The sequence below is a fragment of the Pinus tabuliformis genome, chromosome J (assembly GCF_031772625.1).
Source record: "Pinus tabuliformis cultivar Carrire ecotype Pingquan chromosome J, CPIR1, whole genome shotgun sequence".
Classification (NCBI taxonomy): domain Eukaryota; kingdom Viridiplantae; phylum Streptophyta; class Pinopsida; order Pinales; family Pinaceae; genus Pinus; species Pinus tabuliformis.
In genome coordinates, this window is record NC_142295.1 from 1,313,063,616 (window position 1) to 1,313,073,315 (window position 9,700).

The following is a 9,700-nucleotide window of genomic DNA, read 5'->3' on the forward strand; positions in this document are numbered from 1 at the left end:
TCATGCTTTAGATCCACAGAGGAAAACCTCTCGAAGGTTCCCGCACACGCTTCTGTCGAAACTCCCTCGTCAGAAACCTGGCTCTCAACATCAGTAGATTTTCCTTCTACTAACTCGTCATCTACCATTTCAGATGATGCATATGTGAACCTTCTCTCTTGGCATGATGCACCAGGTACCACTACCACATCATGTAGTCAATCTTCCTCCCGACCCCTAGCTTCCTTTATGATGAGGACATCATGGAAGTCATGACTATCACTGATTATCCTTGGTATGATATGCAACATCATGGGTACTTCCTTCCATATTTGGAATCCACCACTCTAAATACATCTAGTACGCACATAACATACTAGGGGACACATAGGCCCCTACATCTCCTTCTCATCCTTTGGATGATCTTGTGCGAATATGGATCGAGATGCTTAAATCCATTTTTAGAGCACTCAAAACACAATGGCACTCCACAAACTCCTCCTGCTATGGGGCATCATTCTCACCTTTGCATACCAGATCAGTCCCCTCGACCACATATTCTTGTGTGTAGTATCCCATGCTTGGGGGCATAATAGTTTTCCCCTAGCCATCTTCTCAATTTATTAGCATAAGTCTCATCTTAGATCCCACCAAATCTAGGTATGGTCAATTATCCTCCCATTCCTTGGATAGTTCGTCCTACTTACCTCTCTAGCGAGCCATATGCACATCACGTATCATAGACATTTGATACCATATCTTCAAATATTCTACTCTATGTCATACCACCATTACCACCTAGTCCCCATGTTTGATTTAGTGGGTGAGGATGATTCTAGACCTCCTCTAGTAGTTCATTCTCATTTTCCTCTTCCCTTAATTCCTCACTAGGAACCATCATTCCAATAAGAATTAAGGCCATATTTAGACAAGTAAGGCCACTTTCTTGAAAGTCACAAATCCTAATTTAGATGGTCGATTTGTCTGCTACGATCTCCACAAGATTTAGGACCTTCTCCTCCTCTCAAATTAGAGGGAAAACACTCTTTTATAGGAAAACCCACAGTGATTCTATCGCATATTGTGACCAGATCGTAGCTCCATTTGATGAACCATCAACACCATTGGATGTCTCTCACCAAGTACTATAATGGGTCTTTCTCAATTTATGATGATTTGACACTTCATCCGGAAGCCATTTTTCCAATACGAGTCACTTCGTTACCTCTCAAAATCGAATTTCTTCATATGCGATGCTTGTACCTTAGGGACCACCTTCCTATAATACTTTTCATCTCATGTGTCGATTATTGTCATGGGTAACCATTATTTACTCATGCTTTCATGTTCCCCACCGAGCCTATTCTATCTGGTAGTGTCAGCGAGTCACCTTTGTTCAGAGCATCCGCGATATGTCACCTTTGCATCCATGGAGTCTGTTTCATGTCCCATTGTATCATGTCACAATATTCCATCCACATTTGCATATCTTTCATCTAGTGTTGCCCATTTTGGCCTTCAGTCATACTATCCCCCATCCCCTCCGAAGTCGAGTCAGTCCCTGTCAGGTCAACCATGCACTTTATGCTTTGATAAGGGAATTCGTCCTTTTGTCCCTTAGTCCCATTTTCTCCATTTTACCTGGTGTCAATCCATTAGTCGTCCCATTTTCTCCATTTTACCTAGTGTCAATCCATTAGTCACATTACTATTTTACCTCATGCTTTAGTTGAGGATCCTCATTGCCTCACCTATGGCGAGCCTTATTTTGATGACATCAACACATCTATTTTAGAAGAATGACCTAGAAGAAGGTGTATCTTGGTTCCAACTTCAACTCTCGTTCGGTGCCCTGGATCAAGGAAAGGAAATAATCATTTCCCTTTGACTTCATTGTTTCATGCTTGTGATTCATACATTTGATGGTCCAGTTATGCAGTGGATTGTACCAATGACTTTCAGGTGTGTGTGAGATGTTTTAGACCTCATGAGGGAGTGGCCCTTTAGGTACTCCCACACATACCAAGATGCCTTCATATTATACTACAGCCTTAGATGCAATTTCGAAGATTTGATAGATTCGATTCCTACTGCTTGTAGTGTTAATAGCATGCATGTTTCCTTCAGATGAACCATTTAGTTTTCCAGAGCCCTTATGTGTTCAGCAGGGCTTCTTCAGCTGCTCTACCCTCCCTCCCACCCATTTTTTTAGGGAACGTCCATTATATCTCATGTACTCAGATATTATTGTATTCATTCCTCACTCATGTTTTACTAGGTGCATTATGTATATGGGACACATTATATTACTTTTTGGCTTAGTTATGCCAGCATGTCATGTACCATTTAGCATCGACTTCATTGCTCAGTTTTATGTTTCTGTGTACATCATTATTTTTGTACTAAGTTATCTCAGCGGGAATATGTATACCTCTGTCACCTCACTGAGATTCGGTACCACAACATAAAAGGAGACTTGTATGGGTCTCTCCCCCTCTGTCCTTTAACCCTCTTTCGCTTCAGCTCCATTGGTCTCTCTCTCTCCCTCTCTCTCTCTCTCCACTTTGTTGTGTAGTGATTGTGTCTTTACAACGTACTTCGGTGAAACATTTTTCTCCTAAAACTCGTATGTTGAGGGGCAATCTGTTATCACAAAAAATTTCTAATTTAGCCTTAATTTACTAGATGGATTGAAATACACCATGTAAAGTCAAGTTTACAATAGTAAAATTGCTTTCACTGTGAGAAATTACTTAATAAACCACATTTGTTAAGAAATTTATAATTAAACCCATGAAGAATAATTAAATAAATCACTATTTATTTAATTATCTTCTAGGACTAATTAATTAAACCATTGTTTAGTTAATATTCCTTGTCATATTTGATCGAGGTATGATAAATAAACATATAAATTATTAATTATCTTATTCTTCTCCAGGAATAATTAATTAATCACTAATTAATTATTATACCTTGTCGAGTTTAACTAAATCCCTGAGGAATAATTCAATAAATCATTATTTGTTTATTATTAATTAACCATATTTCTTGAGGTAATAAATAAATCATTTATTTATTTGTTATTTCTAAATAAAAGTTTAAATCATTTTTCCCTCCTAACCAAATATAATAAAATATTCCAAGTGGTTATTTCTAGAATGGGGTTAATAATATTTTAGTATTGCTCATTATTTGAGGATAACCTAATATTTTGCTATAAATGGAAGGGTTTTCCATTCATTATTCACTTTCGATTATTTTCATTATTGCACTCACTATTGTAACTTTGATTATTATCACTCTCGCACACCATTTTTCTTTCCATTTGAGTTCTAATTGAGCCCAAACATTTTATTTTCTGGGTTTACACATTATAAAGGAGAGAGACTCTATCGAAAAACTAAAGACATTTAAGGATAGACAATAACCCATCCCATATAGGGGGGCTGGTAACATTATTTGTTCCCTTCATAGGTGTTATTTAATAAAATATATTCTTTATATATCTAGTTTCTGTTGGATTATTGGTGTTATTTGCATTTGTTTTACTATTCCATTTTGTTGTTTAACTATGATTGTGGCATAGATTAGGGCTTTGTCTAGTTTTATTTTTATCATTTGCTACAGATCTGCAATGTTTAGTAACCATTTATATTGTTAAGATTGTTTGTCATCCATAGTCTAAAGAGTTTCCTTTTCGTACACCTTTGAGGAGAAAACACTATAACAAAATTGGCGACTCCATTGGGTTTTTACTTCTGATCCAAAAACCTGGGTGACCTTCAGTTTTCAACTTAGGGTTTCTTCTTTTCTAGTCTCTTAATGTTGTTTACTAGCTTTCTAACCCTAGATCTGTCAAATTTCTAACTTCCATAAGTTTTCTGGTCTTTTTCGCAGGTCACAGGAACCAGCCGCGACAGAGATGGAAAATTTTTCTGAGACTTGCCGACCGAGAATCAAGGAGCAGAAATCACACTTTTCTGCCCCAAAAGTGTGATCTAGAGGTCCATAGCACACTTTCTAGCCCAAAAAGTGCGATCTCCTAAGAATCAGGTCAGTACCTGCGATTTTTAGGGTTTCTGGGATTTTTTCAAATCTATTTTTGGGTTATGCCAAGAGTTGTCTGCTCGGTTGGTTGACCACTCTCCTATCCCTCTTAGGCCTTGATCTACTTTATCTTTCTTGTCGAAGTGCAATTTAGCCCCTTAGGGCTTATAGTACGCTTCCACCTTTATAGGAGAAGTTTAGCTAAGTTATAATGCTAAGTTTCCAAAGTACTTTCAGCCATATTTTCCATATATGTACCTTTTTGTTTCATATCTTCAAAGATAGGTTGTTTCCATCCAAAGTTTCATCTTAAACCTTGTTTGGTCATTTGCCTTAAGGTCCAATTGGTTTCCCTAGGTTTCGCACCTGTCTCCCTATCTTTTTGCAGCGATTTTCCTCTCTAGTTTTTTGTTGTTGCTACACCACTTTCCAGCTGCATAGTGTCATTTGATGCCAACGACAATGATGCTTAGATCTCTTGGCATTTTTAGTGTGTTTTCAGTTAATTTCGCCACCAACCAGCATAGTGTTTTCAAAACCTATTTGGGTGGGGTTTAGTTAATTGAGTTTCTATTCATTTTCTATTTTTAATTTCGTTTAACTTCATCAATATTTTTTCTTTTTTTTTCTAACTCGAACTGGGCTTAACTAATAAACACACAAGCACACCTTAAGTGAAGGGCGCTTGGTTTACACTACCAAACCAAGACTTAACTTAATTATTTTATCTCCCCACACACAGACAAAAACAGATTTTTGATCTCCCTTCACTATTTCCGTGTCACTTGTGTCTTACGACCATTGCGCCACCAAGGTGTTCTTCGCGGAGACTCTTAAGCCTTCATCCCCATTTTTCTGCTTGGGCATATTACTCCACCCCACAAGGTTCGAGTTCATAGTTCCTCGAGTCCCCATACCAAATCTTCTTCTGGTTCATTTGATTCCAAGCCTCCTTCACCGCATACCATCATCATGTCAGGACCCACTACAGGTGCAGGAACCCAACTTGGTGTTGGCTTCGGTTCTATCCCAATGGTCACATCTAGTGGAACCATCTTAGGAACTGTTCCCGCAGCTCCCATGCTACCTTTCATGGTTGGGTTAAGTCTCCCAGATTTTAGCCAGTTGATAAATGACCCTATACATCACGATGTTGTTTGGCCAACTATGCCGACTAAGCTCCCCTCCAACATCCCAAAGTTTGAAGGTAATTCTATAGAGAACCCCACCAATCATGTTCGCTCCTTCCATATGTGGTGTTCATCCAATTCCATCACTGATGACTCCATTTGTCTCTATTTGTTCCAACGCACGCTCACTATAGATGCTAGAAAATGGTACATAGACCAGCCCGCTACCTCTAATTCCACTTTCGTGATGCTTGCTAAAGAGTTCCTTTCATATTCTCAGTTACCTCTCTGATACGATACTGGTACAGAGCTATTGACTGCATTCCGTCAGTCCTCTACCACTCGTCTTTCTAATCAGGTTCAGGAATGACATAGAAGACATAGCACATGCAATGCCTCGCCCTTTGAACACTGTTTCTACCTCGATTGGTTTCTTAGGAGCATTTATCATCCATTTCCAAAGATGTCTCGTCTCATTTTCCTCAAACAAGGGAAGAAGCTCTCCAAACTTCTCTAAGATATGACTTGATTTATGCACAATCTGGTTATGTCTATACCATTATTCTAGACCGACCCCATCCTGGAGGTTCTAATGCACTGGCGGAATCTCATGCCACCGAAGGTATTATTGGATCCATTTCACATCCATCGTGATATACTTAGAAAATTTATGGCTATCCGAAGGAGGGAACCAGTTCCTCTAACACTTATGCCCCTCCTACTAGAAACATGTTTTTAGAGCCAGCCAATGCTCAACCTGTCTACCAAACCATAGCCCCTTCACCATCTTATACCTATGCACCGTTGAGGGCTTCGTCCCCTCAGGCATTAGTACCATAGCCTCCCATGCATCCTCATCCCCAGCAACCACTGCCCCCTCAGGGTCAAGTGTTTGCATAGTAGAGTGTGACCAATCCCCAAAATTCGAAGAAAATGAATAAAGGGAAAGGTAACAAGGGTAACTAGGGTAAGCAAGGTAATCAACCTAATGAAACTGAGAGAAACTAGCCTAACAAAAACAACTAGTAGCAGGGCCACTAGCCCAAGCAGAACAAGGTTATTTGTACAAACAAGCCTTTTTCATGTTCTGGTGTACATGGCCATTATACTCATGAGTGTCCCCTCTTACCCTAGATGTGCCAAATGTCGGAAGCCCAAGTAGATTCTAGAGGTCAACCACCCTTACAAAAACCACCTTAGAATCCTTCTCCATCCCAACCAGTATTGCTCACAAATCCTTTCCCTCAGCAAGGATTTGTTGCTACTCAACCTCAGCTAGGTCAAGAACCTCACCTTCCCCAACCTTCTAGTCCTGGTGACTACCAAATCCTCATGATCAATTTTAACGAGGTCAATACCTCTGATATCAACCTGCAAACTTTGTCACATCAATATGACAAGCCATCAACTTTGTCTGCCACTGGGTCCAAAACCAAAGCATCTACTAAGCCTCTTGAAACCCCAAATGGTCTGTTATAGATCCCTCAACCTAAAGTTGAGTCAATTCCTAAGATCTCCAAGGGACAATCACGTTGTAATGTGGCTTCTAACAGAGTTTCCCATACATACAGTATAATAGACGACTTGGCACAATCCCCCACTCCCATGTCGACGCTGGAAATCCTCTAGTCATGCCCATCCCAAAAGAAATCTCTACTAACTGCTTTGGGCATAGTAGATCCTTCAGATGACCGTTTGATTATCTTCTTTGTTGATATGTTAGAACATCCTCTATTACCTCCATCTGTTGCTTTCCAGATACCAGTCCTAGTTTGTAATGCCATCATCTCCCTATGCATTATTGATGAAGACGCATCCACCTACGTTATGTTCACTGTCATTTGGAAGTAGCTCAAGTCACCTAAACTATCCCCATCCACCATCACTTTTCATGCTTGGGACAACCACTCCTCCCATCCCCTCGGCATGTATCACAATTATCTTGTGATTCTTGCGAGCAAGATTGTTCATGTAGACATCAAGCTTATTGATTCCCCTCTATATCACAACGTCCTCTTGATTCGTAGTTACACTTATGCAATGTTAGTCGTCGCATCTTCGGTTTTCTGCAAGATGTGCTTCCCCCATGAAGGGATGATTATCACCATCGATCAGTTGACATACTACTAGCCATCATCCTTGACCTCCCCTAAGTCCATTATCTCGTCGATGTCTAAAAAGTAGTCTTCCACCCCTCTCACTGATGTATCACCCAGAGTCAACAAAGATTCCTCATTATTAGGTGCTTTCCTCGGTCCTCCGCCTCCCATCTCTGAGCCTAGCTCTTTGAGTGTTTGTATGTTACAAGAATCACATGCTTCTCAAAACCAGTTTGGCACATTTGATCAACAACCAAATCCTCAACATCCTATTGTTACCATCTCAACCAAGCCATATGGATCCACCCCCTAGGACATCCTCCGTTTGTGTGTGCCTCTCCTTTGTTCGCACTAGGCACTGTTTCTCAAGGTCTCAAATATCCAGGACATATTCCACTGAGACATTTCCCTGTAGGACAACTACCTTTCTTATTTCCTCCTCCTAGAATCTTTTCTATCCTTGTCATGGCTTCGTTGATTCTCCCTAACATGACCTTACGGATACTAGTCTGGTACATTGATCCCCCAGCGAACACTTCGCCTGGTCAACTCATACCATATCATGCTTTGACTCTAGTTCAAATGGTCCCTACGACCCTTTTCAATGCTCTAGTTCCACTGCAACCTCAACAAGGACCCACTCCTATTGTGAAAGCATCTGGAGAGGGGGAAAATCTAAGAAGAAGGAATTGAACGACAAGGCTCCCCAAGCACCTCCACCTCCCAAAGCTCCAAATCTGACAGCTCTGTGTGCTTTTTGTGAGGTTGTTAGGCATTCCACCAATAAATTTTCTTAACTTCCTCATCTCAAACCATTGGTCCAGGAAATGTTCCTTGAGTCAAATATCCTTAAGGTCCAAGTTACCTTACCCGGACTAGCCAAAAAACTAAAAATGTTCCACAAAAATCAACCTTGTGCTTGTGAGATCATTATGGTCACTATTCCCATTATTTCTCTCATCTTGACAAATTTTGTGATTTCGTTGAAGTGATTTGCGAATACAATTCCGCTCGTAGTGGATCACCTACTCCTCTACCGGTGGATTCTGGTACCACTACTATACCAGAATAGCGGGACTCTAGTCCCACCATTGTGATCCCTCTCATTAATGTTGAGATGACGGACTCCATGGTCCATATCCTTTACCTGTCATCATCCTTGAGATCCTACTAGAATCTGGTGGATTCTAGTACCACTAGTATACCAGAATAGCGGGACTCTAGTCCCACCATTGTGATCCCTCCTAGTGATGTTGAGATGATGGACTCCATGGTCCATATCTTTTACCTATCATCATCCTTGAGATCCTCACATGAAAACCTCTCCAAGGTTCCTGCACGTGCTTCTGTTGAACCTCCCTCGTAGGAAACACAGGTTTCAACATCGGTAGATCTTCCTTCTATTAGCTCGTTGTCTACCATTTCTAATGATGTTTATGTGAACCTTCTTTCCTACCATGATGCACCAGTTACCACTGCCACATCGTGTAGTCAATATTCCGCCCTTTCCCCCATCTTCCATTCTGATGAAGACATTGCGGAAGGCATGACTACTGTTGATTATCCTTGAGATGATATGCAACACCGTGCGTACTTCCTACCATATTTGGAGTCCACCACTCTAAATATAGCTAGTGCACCCATAGCATACTGGGGGGTACATAGACCCTTACATCTCTTTATCATCCTTTGGAGGATCTCATGCCAATTTGGGTCGAGATGTTTAAATCCCTTTTTCGAGCACTCAGAACACAATCATGCTCCACAAACCCCTCCTTCTAGGGGGCATCATTCCCACCTTTGCATACCAGAATAGTATCCCATATTAGGTGGCATGATAGTTTTCCACTAGACATATTCTCAATTGATTAACATAAGTCTCAACTTAAATCCTACTGAATCTAGGTATGGTCGATTATCCTCCCATTCCTTGGATATTTTCTCCTACCGACCTCTCTGGCGAGCCATATTCACATAACATATCATCAACGTTTGATACAATATCTTTAAATATTCTACTCTATGTCATACCACCTTTATTACCTAGTCCCCATGTTTTATTTAGTAGGTGATGATGATTATAGACCTCCTCTAGTAGTTCATTCTCGTTTTCCTCTTCCCTTAATTCTTCTAGAGGAACCATCGTTCTAAGAATAATTAAGGCCATCTTTAGACAAGTAAGGCCACTTGCTTGAAAGTCAAAGCTCTTGATTCTGATGGTTAGTTCATCTCCTATGATCTCCACAACATTTAGTGCCTTCTCCTCCTCTCAAATTGGAGGGAAAACACCCTTTTATAGGAAAACCCATAGTGTTTCTGTCACACATTGTGACTAGACCGTAGCTTCATTTGATGAACCATCAACACCATTGGAATTCTCTCACCATCTACTATAATAGGTCTTTCTCTGTTTTATATGATTTGACACTTCACCTGGAAGCC